The sequence below is a fragment of the Monodelphis domestica genome, chromosome 1 (genome assembly GCF_027887165.1).
Source record: "Monodelphis domestica isolate mMonDom1 chromosome 1, mMonDom1.pri, whole genome shotgun sequence".
Taxonomy (NCBI): Eukaryota; Metazoa; Chordata; class Mammalia; order Didelphimorphia; family Didelphidae; genus Monodelphis; species Monodelphis domestica.
In genome coordinates this window covers 155,476,345-155,489,950 of record NC_077227.1, presented here as the reverse complement: position 1 = coordinate 155,489,950, position 13,606 = coordinate 155,476,345, and positions in this window count along the sequence as shown.

Below are 13,606 nucleotides of genomic sequence, written 5' to 3'. Positions count from 1 at the left end.
GTTTTTAAATTGTGGAAACAACAGTAATCCTCCAGAAAAATTGATCCTACTGGCCAAAAAAAATTCTTCAAGATATTTTATTTTCACAACTACATGTAATAACATTCTTCAATATAAATTTTCTAAAATTATAAGATCCAAATTGTCTCCCTCCCTTCCCTTCCCACTGCTAGAGATGGTAAGCGATTTGATCAGAGTCTTATGTAGTTATGTAAAATATACTTCCATATTGGTTATTGTAAGAGAATACTCAAAACCAAAACCCCAAAATAAAAACACAAACTAAAGTAAAAAATAGTATGATTTGATCTGCATCTAACTCTTAACAGTTATTTCATTGAAGGCAGATAGCATTCTCTATAAGTCCTTCAGAATCATCCTGGATCTTTGTATTGTATTGTTGAGAGTAGCAGAGTCTTTCATAGCTGATCAACCAAGTACAATATTGCTGTTACAATATGCAATGTTCTCCTGGTTCTGCTTATTTCACTCTGCATTGGATGTTCATGTTATTCTTTCTAGCTTTTTCTGAAATCTTCCTGCTTGTCATTTTGTATAGCACAATAGTATTCCATCACCATCATTTACTATAACTTGTTCAACCATTCCTCAATTGATGGGCATTCCCTCAACTTCCAATTCTTTGCCACCACAAAAAAAAAAATGCTGCTATAAATATTTTTGTAGGTCCTTTTCCCCCTTTTTTGGATCTCTGGGATACAGATGTGATAATTAAAAGAGTGGCAGACATAAACTGTAATAGTTAAAATAGGTGAGGTCATAAACTGTAGTGAGTTAAATATGTGGAAGACTTAAATTGTGATAGATATAAGAGTGGGTGAGTAAATTTGTGACCACAGAAAATATGTTTTCACTACAGTGTCTTGTTTTAAAATCAAATACAAGGCGGTCACCAGGGAAATATTCCCAATTATTCAAATATACCCAAGTCAGCTGGGTTTTATAGAGATTTTAATTAATAATACAATGAGGAATTAAGAGAGAAAGAGTAAGAAAGGAATAAGTTTGAAGGGCCTTAAGCCAACATGGCCTAGACCTGAGTCTTTAGAGAGAGATCAGTCAGTCCTTAATCACTCACCACAAGATCTGTCCAAGCAAGAATATAGACACCAGTTCAGCCAGCCATCCTTCTCCAGAGATTCTTCTGACTGTCCTCAAGAGCCTCTCCCAAGAGACTCCTTAGAGCCTGTCTCTTCAGAGCCTCCTCCTTAGAGTACTCTCCTTCTAACAGCCTCCTTAGAGCTGTCTCTCAAGAGACTCCAGAGAGATCCTGTTTTTCAGCTTTTCCTTTCCTTATAAAGGGAAATTTTTCCTTTGTCACCTCCCCTAAATTCTTACATCTACCAATCACAGTAGACATTTTTTTAAAGGACAGACTATTCTTAGTCTACACCTAAGAAGGTGTGAATTTTTGAGTAATTCACACCAGGAGAACTCTGAGTAAGTTTCCCAGTTCTTTGTTCCTTGTAAATTCACAAATTGCTTGACCTTTATGGGTACTTAGCAACCTTTTGTATTAGTTCTAAAAATAGGCATGGCTTAAGTATGGGTTTAAGTACTTTTCATTGTTCAGCAAGGAGTTTTCTCCCCTAAAGCATGCTTAAGTACGCTGGAGTAGAGGTCTTCACATTTCTGATCTAAGTAGAATTCTCACATTTTAGATGGGGAATGGTCCCTAATAGGGAATTGTCCCAATGGAGAATTCCCCAAGTCTGAGAAATTTCAAGATTCACACAGACTTAGTGGTGTATTACAGGATCAAAGGGTAGCTACACTTTTATAGCTCTTTGGGCATAGTTCCAAATTGCCTTTTAGAATGATTGGATCAGGTCACAACTCCATCAATAATCCATTAGTATACCAGTTTTGCCACAACCCCTCCAACATTTATTGTTTTCCTTTACTGTCACATTGACTAATCTGATAGAGGTGAGGTGATATCTCAGAGTTTTAATTTTCATTTCTCTAATTAAGGGGGATTTAGAATTTTTTTTTCATGATTCATAATTTTCCATATGATTATTGATAGCTTTGATTTCTTCATCAGAAAATTGCTTGTTCCTATTCTTTGACCATTTGTAAGTTGGGGACTGGCTTGTTTGGTTATAATTTTGACTCAGTTCTCTATATAGTTGAGAAATGAGACATTTATCGAAGAAATTTGCTGTAAATTTTTTTCCCAGTTGTTTCCCTTCTAATCTTGGTTGCATTGGTTTTGTTTGTACAAAACCTTTTTAATTTAATATTTAAATTATTCATTTTTTGTCTTGTAATGTTCTCTCTTGTTTGGGTTTGGTATTAAATTCTTTCCTTCTCCATAGATCTGATAGGTAAGCTCTTAATTTACTTATGGTATCACCTTTATATATAAATCATAACTATTTGATCTTGTGAGATAGTGTTCTATACCTAGTTTCTGCCATACTGTTTTCCAGTTTTCCCAGCAGCTTTTGACAGATAGTAAGTTCTTATCACAAAAGTTGGGCTCTTTAGTTTTATCAAATACTAGATTGCTAAGGCCATATGTTGTGTGTCTAATCTAATTCTCTGATTTGCCATTCTATTTCTTAGCCAATACCAGATTGTTTTTGATTATTACTGCTTCGTAGACAGTTTGAGATCTGGTACTGCTAAACCAGCTTTATTCACTTTTTTTTTCATTAATTCCCTTGATATTCTTGACCTTTTCTTCTAAATGAATTTTGTTACTTTTTTCTAGTTCTATAAAATAATTTTTGGTAGTTTGGTATGGCACTGAATAAGTAAATTAATTTAGGTAGAATTGTCATTTTTATTATATTAGCTTGGCCTACCCATGAGCAATTAATATTTTTCCAGTTGTTTAGATCTGACCTTACTTCTGTGAAATATATATAGAAATGCTTATGGTTTATGTGGATTTATTTTTTATCATGCAACTTTGCTAAAGTTATTACTTAGTTGCTATCTCTGTGCATAGACTTTTCCACTTAAATCTCCTTCACACACAAGTGTCTTTGTGCACACTCATCTATCCATAGATGAAAATGCACAAAGACAATCGTCATCCTCAGTTACCGAGAGACTACCACTACCATCATATCATGTATAAAGAGTAATAGTTTAGTTTCCTCATTGCCTACTTTAATTCCTTCCATTTCTTTTTCTTCTCTTACTGCTAAAGCTAGCATTTCTAGTACAATATTTAATAATAGTGATGATGATGATGAGCATCCTTGCTTTATCCCTAATTTTGCTTGGCAGGCTTCTAATTTATCCCTACTGCTGATGGTTTTAGATATATGTGACTTATTATTTTAAGGGAAGGCCCATTTATTTCCATTCTTCCTAGTGTTTTTAATAGTAATGGGTATTGTTTTTTGTTGAAAGCTTTTTCTGTATCTATTGAGATAATCATGTGATTTCTATTAGTTTTTTGTTGATATGCTCAGTTATGTTCATAGTTTTCCTAATATTAAACTAGTCTTGCATTCCTACCTAGTCATAGTGAATGATCCTTGTGATATATTGCTGTAGTCTCTTTGCTAGTGTTTTATTTAAGATTTTTGCATCAATAATTCATTAAGGAAATTCATCTATAATTTTCTTTCTTTGTTTTTAGTGTACCTGGCTTAGGTCTCAGCATCATATTGGTGTCATAAAATGTGTGACACAAAAAAAATGTCAAAAAAAATTTTTGATAGGACTTCTTTGCCTATTTTGCCAAATAGTTTCTATAGTATTGGGATTAATTGTTCTTTAAATGTTTGATAGAATTCATTTGTGAATCCATCTGACTGAGTATTTTTTCTTAGGGAGTTCATTGATGGCTTATTCAATTTCTTTTTTTGAGATGGAATTTTTTAAGTATTCTATTTCACTGAGATTGTCAGATTTATTGGCATATAATTGGATAAAATAGCTACTGATTGCTTTAATTCTTCATTGATAATAAAATCACCCTTTTAATTTTTAATACTAATAATTTTATTTTCTTTCCTTTTTTTAATCAAATTAACCAATGCTCTTTTTTTAAAAAATAAAACCAACTCCTAGCCTTATTTATTAGTTCAATGGTTCTCTTTTAATTTTATTAATTTTTCCTTTGATTTTTAGGATTCCAAATTTAGTTTTTAATTGAAGATTTTTAATTAGTTCTTTTTCTCAGAACCTAAAACCAATTCCCATTTTTTCTTTGAAGTTTTGCATATAGCTGTTTTGATTTTACTATCCCCTCCCGAGTCTGTGCTTTGCTCTTCTTTTGTCTCCATTACAATTTTCCATGGTTAAGTAGTTTTTTGTTCTTTTGATGTTTGCTCATTTTCCTAGACTTTTTCTCAACTTTTGTTTTTATCTTAAAGGTGGACTCTGTTCTCAGGATAGAGGAGGACACTCCCTTAAACTTCAATTTTTCCTTGCTGCTACCCTCAGCTCTAGTTCTAAGTTTCTACAAGTTTCAGTTCTTCCAAGATGGTAGGATGGCCATCTCCCACTGCTGATTCAGTCTTTGGTTTGCAGGGTTCAGAGCACTATGAGCTATCTTGCACTGGAACTCTGGGCCTCACTGCAGACTTGAGCAGGGGCTCTGGGTTTCCCCCTAGTTTTACCAGCCAGAAGTTCCATGGACTGCTTTGTGCTAGGACTTTAGGCCTCACTATAGGCTTGTGCTAAGGCTTAGAACTTCAAGGGGTGGATGTGGGATGCTCTGCTCTTACACTTAGGTAGGGTTTTGGAATCTCAAAGTTAGTTTGGGCCCTGGTTCAGAACCTGGAGCAGTAGGAGTGAGGTGAGGGGGCTTGCTGTTAGTTTATGCCAGTGCTCCTTGGTGCAGACTTGCTGAGGGTGCTGCGTGACCTTGCTGCAGGCTATACTCTCCTCTCACCCCAGTGAACCAGACCCTCTCTGTCTATCTTCTAACTTGCTTTCTGAAGGATAATTGCTTCACTTCATCCCTTTGTTAATCTTGTCTCTCTATTATTCCTTTTTTTTTTAAACCCTTATCTTCCATCTTAGAATCAATACTGGGTATTGGTTCCAAGGCAGAAGAATGGTAAGAGCTAGGCAATGGGGGTCAAGTGATTTTCCCAGGGTCACACAGCTAGGAAGTGTCTAAGGCCAGATTTGAACTTAGGTCTTCCTGTCTCTGGACTTGGCTCTCAATTCACTGAGCCACCTAGATGCCCCTCTCAGCTATTCCTTTTGAAGCATTATTTTAAGGTTGGTTGGAGAAAATTCTCAGAGGTTTGAGCTTTCTGTGCCTCCACTCCACCATCTTGGCTCCATCTCCTGAAGTCTTTCTTTACCCTTTGATAAGAGTTAAATAGAGCGTTTACCAGCTTTAAACCTAGAAGTGTAAAGACAATTTTAGGGTTGTGACTTAAAATCTAGAGTTAATTGGTCATCGGGGAAAATCGCAAATAAAATACCCAAATCAGTCTGGAAATTTATGGTAATTTAATTAATATAGAGTGAGGGCATTTAAGGAGAAAGAGAGAAGAGGATATAAGATTTCTCCTGCTTGGCCTGTGCCAGGAGGAGTTTTAAAATCCCCGCCTCTAGGTCTCTGAAGAAGATTAGAGGCTTCTAAGATGATAAAGTTGGAAAGTAAAGGAGGAAAACTCAGCCAGAAACTCACCACCGAACCAGACAATAGCTTGTAGCCACACTAAGATGCCGAAAGGCCCAGCATGCTGCTATCAGCCAACTCTCTGCCGCCAAAGGTACTGGAGAGAGGAAGAGAGCCAATATATAGACCTTTCACTCTTGTGTCTCTTCCTCTAAATGCCCATTCTTTTTAGTTCTCATCTTTGATTAATTATATCTTTAGAGTTACTTAACACTTCTTTGTTAAGTTCATTTTTTGTGAGTTACTTAACCTTTTTGTGATTAATTTAACCTTTATAGTTACTTAACACCTTTTTGTATTAAGATCTTAAAATAGACAACTATAAGGTAAGAGTTAAGGACCTTCCTTGTTCAATCAGGAGATTACAACTTTATCTTCCCCTAAAGTACTGTCTAAGTAGGGTGGAGTAATTTAGAGTTCCCAAGACATTCCTGATTTTGTTAAACTAAGTATCTTCATTGTTACAGTCAGGAAATAGCTAAATCCAATCTTCACAGAAGCAAATATTACTACCAACCTCTGAAAATCCTCAAGTGTGAAAGAGACATTTTTATCCAATTTAAAGAGTATAGATAACTTCTACATTTTACTCCTTTATCTAATTCATTCAATAAACATTTGTAAGCATTTGTGCAACAGAGCACAATCTCTAGCAGGTCCAAGTAATCAGTCTGAGTATGGACTCCATGCCTTTTGTTTAAGGACTAGTCTTGCTAAATAAAGCCTCCCGGCCCGCGAGAGGTTTCAAGGAAGGAAAATAGAAACAGGATAGAAGTTTTAGATTCCACGAGGGGGATGACGGAGTCAAATTAGAGGTATGAGGTGGCAGGAATGAGTCTTAATTAATTTTCCATGAGCCACAGCTAAGCTCTGATCAAAGGACCCTTCTGTAGGCTTTTACCAGTCCAGAGATCCACATTTAATACCACACAGGTCGGAGAGATGAAAGAGAGATAGAGAAGATTTAAAGATGGAGCTTGGCCAGACCAGGACAGCCATCAGCTCCTGAAAGAGAGAGAGCTAGAGGCGGAGCTTGCTGGGCTACATATACTCTTTGATATGCAAATATACACAGTACATAGGGATGATCCTCATTGGTTAATGACAAGGTATAGGTGTGGTTTCTCTTAACCAGGTGAGCACAAAGAAACCTGTGTTCCCGCCTAACCTGGGGGAAGCTGGGGTCAAGGGTCAGAGGTCTTCCCAGCCATGTGCAATACTGAGCATGCTCAAGACTGAGCATGCTCTCTTCTAAGGCAATCTGCACATACCAACTGTTCCCCTTGCCCATAGCTAGGGGTGGACTGCTACACTAAATTTTGGAAATGTTTCTCACCAGTTCAGCCTTAGAGTGATGAAAATTTTCAGCCACGGAAACTTGAAGAAAGAGCAAATGATGTAAGAATCAAGGTTTTCATCAGCAGAGGGAGTGTCTCTATGGATGAAATCTTTAACCTACGAAATATTGAAGTTTTAAGAAATGTCCAGAGCACTGAATCAGGCACTAGGGAGAATGGAAAATTTAGAGAAGATATAATCCCTTCTTTTGTTGAGACTGGTCTGGTAAGAGAATGACTCTTACAGAGAACTGCATACTATATACTACATCAGGAGTTGGTAAACTATGCCCTGAGGGCCAAATCCATCCTTATGTCTGTATTTATAAGGCCAGTCAGTGAAATCGGGAGTGGGCTGCCTACTATATTTTGCCAATCCCTCCCCTATATGATGAGTAGTTTCAATCTTAAGATAAAAAAATGTGTGTGTGTGTGTATATGTATATTCTGAGATACCACCTCATACTCATCAGATGGGCTAAGTTGACAGTAAAGGAAAATGAATGCTAGGAGGGCTGTGGGAAAACCAGTAGTTTAATGCACTGTTGGTGAATATGTGTGTGTGTGTGTGTGTGTATTGTATATGTATATATATATATATATATATATACATATATATATATATATATATATATTTGTATATGCATATATATTTTGCTTTAAAACCAAAAAGTTGTTTTGGGGGCCAAAAAGGGTTACAAATTAATATTAACTTTAGACAATAGTTCTAGAGCTAGAAGGGACCTTGGAGCTTACCGAGTCTAACCCTCCCACCCATTTTACAGATGAGGGTACAAGTCTAGGTAGACCCAGTGACTTGATCAAGGTGACATTTAATAGTATCAAGAAATCTGAACCCCAGTTTTCTGATTCTAGAGCCAATACCTCATTTTCCACTTTTTTGTGCTATTTCCTAAGAGGTGAAAAAACAATGTGAAGTTTGAGGTGGAGAGAGGTTACTCAAGGGGAATTTTAAAAACTTCAGAGATGTCAGAGGAGTCATTTGAGTTAGGCTTTAAAGGATGGGTAGAAATACGCAAAGAGGAAAGGGCGCTATTTTGAACATAGAGAACTGTGAAGAAATCCAGGAAGGATGAAGTCACGTTGTTTGCTACGCTTAGAATTTTTCAGCACACCATTGGGGATTAATATATAATTCATTTCCCTTTTAGTGTATATCAAACTCATAGACCTAAGGCCCACAAGTTCAAACTGGGTCGTTTTTACAACAGGTATAACCGACATTGTAGACATTGGTTTGTCCAATGCTGTATTGTCAAGTGTCCTGAAATGGAGGTTATTTTACATGCATTTTTCCTTTCACTATGGAAAGGTTCTTAGAGTTGAAACAAGCAAGGGAAAAGTATAGCTTATCTTGGAAACAGTAATCCAGTATGAAGATTTATGGAAGGCTAAATGGCAGCATTTGCTAACATAAAAACAGCAGCAGGGGATGTTCACCTTAGTAACTCGGGTTATGTTGTGAGAGGATTTGCTACTATAAACCAGTAGCTGTGCTTGCTGTGATCTAAGGCCAGTCACCTTGCTGAACCTATGCCCCTGCTTCTGCACGTATGAGCACAAGAAGCTCAAAGTGTCAAGGCTCTGCGGGGAGCCTTATTGCTTTATCCACTCCTATGAGAAGAAGGAAGGTACCCTGTATTCCTGCAAGGTAAGCACCAGATTGTGGGTATTCAGTGTGATTCATGAGGATTTATTTACCTATGGAATTATGATTTTGTGCTTGTGTATTTAAGGTAATATAACACAAGGATTTGAGGGAGGAATACAGTAAATTATGTTCCTCTTGACTGATAGGTAGGTAGACAGACAGCTAGATAGCTAGATATTCGAATTTAGCACTTCTAACTTATTCTAGGAAAATTAATTAGCTGGTATTAGATAAACTGTAGTTGTTCACACAGTGATTTCTCAACTTGGCCCAACCTAACTAACCCCACCATGTAGAATTTTTTCCAAAACAGACCCCTCATAGAAAAAGAGCAAATGACCAAACAAGTTGTGGAGAGGTCCAAAGGAGGCAAAATGGATGATTTTTATTACATAAAATTAGATTCTGAACAAATAAGGCCAATGCAGTTAAAATGAGAAGAGAAGAAGGAAATTGAGGGGGAAAATCTTTGCCACAAGTTTCTCTGATAAAAGTCTCCTAAGATATGTAGAGAACTGAGCCAAATTTATAAGAATGAGAGCTCTTCCCAAATTGATAAATGGCCAACGTATATGAATAGGCAGTTTTAAGAGGAATTAATTAAGCAACTGGGAGTCAAATGAAAAAGAAAATGCCCTAAATAATGAGATTACATATAGATAGATACTTACATATAGATATAGATAGATTTTTATAGATAGATAATTAAATAATAGACTAATAGAGAAATACAAGTTAAAACAATTCTGAGATACCACCTCACACTCATCAGATGGGCTAAGTTGACAGTAAAGGAAAATGACATGCTAGGAAGGCTGGGGGAAAACAAGTAATTTAATGCACTATTGGTGAAGCTGTGAATTGGTCCGGGCATTCTGGAGAACAATTAGGAACTATATCCCTAAAAGTGTTAAAATGCATACTTTAACCCAACAATACCACTATTAGAAATTGAAGAAAGGAAAAGGACCTATATGTGCAAAAGTATTTATACCAGCTCTTTTTGTGGTGGAAAAGAATTCAAAAACTAAGAAGAGCACCCATCAATTGGAACAACTTTTAGTATATGTACGTGTTGAAATGCTATTGTTCTACAAGAAATGACAAAAGAGATGGCTTCAGAGAAACCTGGGAAATCTTAACTGGTACAAAGTTAGCAAAACAAGAAGAAAAATTCATATGATAACTATTGTAAAGACAACATTGAAAGATGAGGAAAAAGGATCAATATAATAACCTACCACAATTCAAGAGGACTTATGATAAAACATGCCCCCCACTTTCAGGTAGAAAGGAGATGAACTCAGCAGAAATTGAGGCATATTTGGGGGAAGGAAGACATGCTAATACGGGAATTTAATTTGCTTGACTACACATATTGTTATAGGTTTTGTTTTGTTTTTTTACATTATCAGTGGAAGCAAGGTGGGGAAAAGGAGAGGAAACAGATAATTCAGAACATAAAACTGAATTAAAAATAGAGACAGGATGGGGGTGTGTGGGAACTCTCTTTGATTTAACTTTTCAGAGGCAATCTCGTGCTCTTACTGACTATTCAGATTCTTGAACATAGATCAAAGCCTTTGGTGAAATGATTCATGGAGCACCTACTGTATGTTTTAATCAATAACAGAAATGTGGAGACTACACTTAGTTGCTGGGGAGGAAAATGTGAGTTGGGGCCACTAGTTCTGCTTTAGTTTGCATTCCTGAAAGGATTTATCTCTTCAGACCAAAAAGGAAGCATGTCTCAAGACCTGGTTTTCCAACAGTCAACTTTGCAAGGCAGTCTAAGCAGAGCTTTTAGATAGAATAGACATCCCCCCAAAATAAAATTTGGGACTTAAAATGTGGCAAATTCATCGGCAGCAAATCTTAAAGCAAAGCCAGTGCACTACATTCCCTGTGCCTATATGATAACTTGGGAATTTGCATCCTGGCTCTATAATTTTTCCTGTTCCCACTAACACCACCCCCAGCCCAGACCTTTGTCAACGTAGGGTTAGAAGCTAGGCCACCATAGTGGTCACTCAACTCACCAAATATTTATTAAACATTTGCTAGGGCCTAGACACTGTGCTACCCTCTGGAGAGCCATACAAGGACAAAAATGAAACCAATCCTGCCCTCAAGAAGCTTCCAGGATACTTGCCTGATCTTTCTACCTCTACTTTTCTTCTATGCATCTTCCCCAAACTTTATTCCATGTATCTTCCCTGTGTGTTATCCACTATAGCTAATACTCATTGTCCCCAAAGCCCAGTACACTTTCCTCCTCTTCTCTTTTTTTTAGACCCTTAACTTCTGTCTTAGAATTGATACCAAAATCTCAAGACAGAAGAGCAATAAGGGCTAGACAATGGGGGTTAAGTGACTTGCCCAAGGTCACACAGCTGGGAAGTGTCTGAGGCCAGATTAGAACCTAGGACCTCCCATCTCTAAACTTACTGCTTCATCTACTGAGCTACTTAGCTGCACATTATGATTTTTCAATGCCTTTTCTTGCAGTCTTGTAGTGACTTGCTTTCTCAGCTAAATCCAACTATCCTACCTGATGGCAACTAGATGGCAAAGTTAATAGGGCTCTAGGCATGATGCCAAGAAGACTCATCTTCCTGACTTTAAATCTGGTCTTAGACACTAGCTATGTGACCCTGGGCAAGTCATTTGCCCTTGTTTGGCTCAGTTTCCTCATCTGTCAAATGAACTGGAAAAGGAAATGGCAAACCACTCCAGTATCTCTGCCAAGAATTAGACACAACTGAAAATGACCGAACAACCTGTCCTTTAAGGCCGAACTGAAGTCCTACCAGAAGGTCTTCTTCAACTGTTTAAACCCACAGGACTCTCTCCCAGTTGATGGATAGGTACCCTTATCCATCCCTTTATCCTCCCTCTATAGAGGGCTCAAAATCCCAGCCATCTCTTCATTTGCCTCCAGATGCTCTACTTGGTTTCAGTTCCATCATTATTATCACCCTCTTTGCCCCTGGTACTCCTCTCATTTTTAGATGGTAGGCACAGTGCACAGAGTGCCCAGAGTTAGGCAGAACAAAACTCAAATATGGCCTCAGACACTTATTAGCTGTGTAACCCTGGGCAAGTCACTTAACCTCTGTTTACCCCAGTTTACTTATCTGTAAAATGGAGATAATAATAGCACTTACCCCGCCAGAGTGGTTGAGGACTAAATGAAAAAATAATTGGGAATCACTTAGGGGACAGTGCCTGCCACAAAGTAGGTACAATATAATAATAGTAAATATTATTTTCCTCCATTAAATTATAAGCTCTTGGAAGGTAGGGCCTATCTTTTTCCTATTAGTATTTCCAACAGTCAGTACAGTATCTGGCACATAGTGAAGGCAACATACTAATAACAATAATAATAATAATTGTTATTATTGCAGTCCTTTAATAAATTGTAAATTCTCTCTTTTTCTTATTTGTATCCTCAGCACTTAGCACAGTGCCTGGCATACAGTAGGTGCAATGTAATAATAATACTTATAATTGTCATTATTACTATTATTGTTTTCCTTCAATTAATTTTCAGTTCCTTGAAGGCAGGGATTATCTTTTTCCTATTAATATTCCCAGCACTTAGCACAGTACCTGGCACATAGCGAAGGCAATATACTAATAACAATAATTAATATTGTATCCTTCCCATGAATTGTAAGTTCTATCTTTTTCTTATTTTATAAGTGCCTGTAATGTAATAATAATAATAATGTGATTATTTGTATCTCCCAATCCCCAAGAAGTGTCATTGTTGTTGTATTCTTTCAATAAATTGTAAGCTCCTTGAGGGCAGGGGCTGTCTTTTTCCAAATTAGTATTCCCTGCACTTAGTACAGTGCCTGGAACATAGGGAAGGCAACATACTAATAAAAATAATATTTGTTATTATTATTGTATTCTAATAAATTGTAAGTTATATATTTTTCTTATTTGTATCCCCAGCACTTAGCACAGTGCCTGGCACACAGTAGGTGCAATGTAATAATAATACTTATAATTGTCATTATTAATATTATTGTATTCCCTCAATTAATTTTAAGTCACTCGAGGGCAGGGACAATCTTTTCTTATTTTTATCTCCAGCACTTAGCACAGTGTCTGGCACATAATAGGGGCACCATAAAAGGTATTATTCTTGACTTCATCAAATTATAAGTCCTTTGAGGGCAGGACTGGCTTTTTCTCGTTTGCATCCCCAGCCCTTAGCCCAGTGCCTGGCACACCCGTTTGCCCTGCTGTAGACCCTCACTTGTTGTTTGTCCCACTCCTCCGGCCGTCTCAATTGTTTAGCTCGCCAGGCACGGGCCGCGTCGCCCACTAGCTGATAAAATCCTCGAACTCCGGGGCGGCCCCATACCTGTGTATCCCTCCCTCCTCTCCCTGCTCATCACACACACAGCACGTAGCGGAGTGCCTCCGACCTTGGGCTGCTCGCCGGCTTTGTCGATGGCGATGCCTCCAAACACTGCCTCCTTGCCCCATAGCACGGCTGCAGCGAGCAGAGCCACAACACTGGACTACTAAGAGGTTTAGCCAGATGGCCTCCGGCTCCCCTTCCAGGCTCAGATTACCCTAGTTCCCCCACGGAATGACGTCATCGTTTCTCTAAGAGGATGCTCCGCGGCGCTGGTCCAGCCCTGACACTGGATTTATGGTAATCCCTTCCACAATCGCTCTAGCCCTCACCTCACTGAACCCTTAATCAGCCGGCTGTGCCAAAGTGGGAGCTGGGGTGAAGAGCCCTGCGATGACCGACCTATAATGATTAGCTTCCTTTTACTACCGGAAATAGCCATAGGTCACTTTCTATAGCACTTGACAAAGTCCTCGCAGGGCTTGTTTCCGGGGGAAGGAAAGGCTCTCCTCAAGCCCGTAGTGCTAGTTTCTCGGCCTCTGGATAAATTCAATCAGCAGGTGAAGAAGATGAGCCTTGGGGTGAAATGATTT